We start from the raw sequence: 2,060 nt of genomic DNA on the forward strand, positions 1-2,060 counted from the left end.
TTCAGGTCCAAAATGTTTGTACGAGTTTATCGTAGACACGAAACAGCATAACTAAGTGGCTTTAAAGCCACTGGCATTTGATAAAATTAAAACATTACGTCTGAAATTATACATGCAAATACATTTAAAATGATTTAGCCTACTTACAGGTTGTGGCCCAGCAACTGCTGCCTCTGGTTTTAAAGTTGAAACTACTTCATGTTTTAGTAACAGTTTCTTGTTGAATCCGGCATTGAATTTGTGGAGATTCTGGAAGCTGTCTTTCGTAAAATGCGCAGCACAGAGAGCCAAATTACGATTAAATTACGATTGTAATTTTCAGGAACATAATCAAACATAAATTGTATCCATTGTAGACAAACTACAACATCCGTGGGAAGCCAGACCACAGAAGACCTGACAGCTAGGTGAAAATAACACACTTTCAATGAGCTGTAGAAATATGGCCATGCCCTTTTTTACATATTCATTATTTACATATTGATACAAATGTATGGGTTAGTTTTTTATAAAACCCGTTGTAGTCCCATTCGAGTCGTTTTTGTAGGCATTAAACTTCCTGATTTTTAAAAGACGATATCTCTGCTCACACTGAACTTTCAGCGCTGGAACTTCGCAAATAATGTTCATGCACCAACAGCAACATTACACAGTATTTAAAATGAAAAAAGTGAAATCGCAATCAACCACCCCTTTAATCACACGTGCAGTTTAGTATATATTTCTTGTCTTTCTCTTATCATATTACAACCATACATTTCCTATGTCTCTGAGTACATAATTGAAATGCAAACCCTCACAGGTGATAAAAAATGGGAAGAAAATACAGGGGGGAAATGGGCATTGTCATTGCCATCTTCCCCTGGAAGGCAAAAATGTCACATGGAAAAGAGAGTGGTTCCCAGAATATAATATTACGGTGCTCCTTGCAAATTTCACGGCACTTTCAAAGTGAAATGTCCAGTGAGTGTCACTAAAAGCGCATTCAGTTTCATCTGAAATAGATGAATGTGAATTTGGCAATGTTTTGTTACGTTGTTTGTTGTACATATCTTGACAGTTCGGAAATGAAATGTCCAGTGAATGACACTGACAGGTTAATGTTCTATTGCGTTTGAAATTAACATTCACCTCCACTAAGCTCTACATTAAAGGGACACTTCACCCATTTGTATTAAGCTTTCTATCGTTCGAAACTCAACTTCGCGAATACAGGAAGAAGCCATCTTTTAATAGTCTCTACCAGTCCATCTACGAACGCCGATCCATGTGCGCTGGTGAGATGTGAATAAGGTGATAAGGTGAGCGCGAACAGTAGGCTACGTGTACATATATGCTTCTTATACAACACACATTCATGCATCATTGCAAATGGTTCTGCCTTTCAATAAAATTTTCTGCATGTGACCTACAGATGCAAAAACAAAGAAAAACCAAAAGAGGACTTCCATGCCCAACACCACTCAGAACATACTCCTTTCTTCAATATTGCAAAAAGCAACACTGAACGTTCATCAACGACACAGAGCTCACAACCAAAGTCGCCGATCTGTGCCCAATTCACGCTCAGGAAGGAGCATCATGACTCATCATCATGGGTTGGGAGACAAACACTTTTGAAACACATTTCCAAGCAAAGAACTATAGAAATGATCCCTGAAAATATAGTCTTAACGGTTTATGTTAACTCAATCGGCATTCCATTCTGCTGCACCTCTCCTCTGAAAGGGTTTTGCCTATTTGAATTTTGTGGGGTTTAAAGTTTACTTGACAATGACATATATCGGAGCCAAAAGCAGAAAGGACTTCCAAAATCTCTTTGAAGCCTACTGTTACTGTTAAGATATGTGGAACGTCATACTTTTTTGTAAGCTTAGCTACCCGTGTCATGCTTTGTAGTTAATATTTGTTGAAGCTAAATGTAGAAAATCTTTGAAAAGAAAAGTTATGTAGATAAAAAGGAAAAGATGTTCCAAGTCTGTTTCTGTCTTCTTACTCTTCAGCCGGTTTCTCTCTTGGCCAACGTGTGCTTCAGCACCTCATAAGAAAGGATTCTGTAC

General features: G+C 38.0%; 1 non-coding gene across 1 annotated transcript; it reads right to left on the minus strand.

Annotated features, from left to right (window-relative positions):
• Positions 1-1,458: 1,458 nt before the first annotated feature.
• On the minus strand, positions 1,459-1,672 carry LOC148978586 (small nucleolar RNA U3). Its single transcript, XR_016169072.1, has one exon. It is a non-coding gene; the product is annotated as a small nucleolar RNA U3 (small nucleolar RNA).
• Positions 1,673-2,060: the final 388 nt, after the last annotated feature.

This window comes from Pimephales promelas, chromosome 6 (genome assembly GCF_988280905.1).
Source record: "Pimephales promelas chromosome 6, fPimPro1.hap1.1, whole genome shotgun sequence".
Taxonomy (NCBI): Eukaryota; Metazoa; Chordata; class Actinopteri; order Cypriniformes; family Leuciscidae; genus Pimephales; species Pimephales promelas.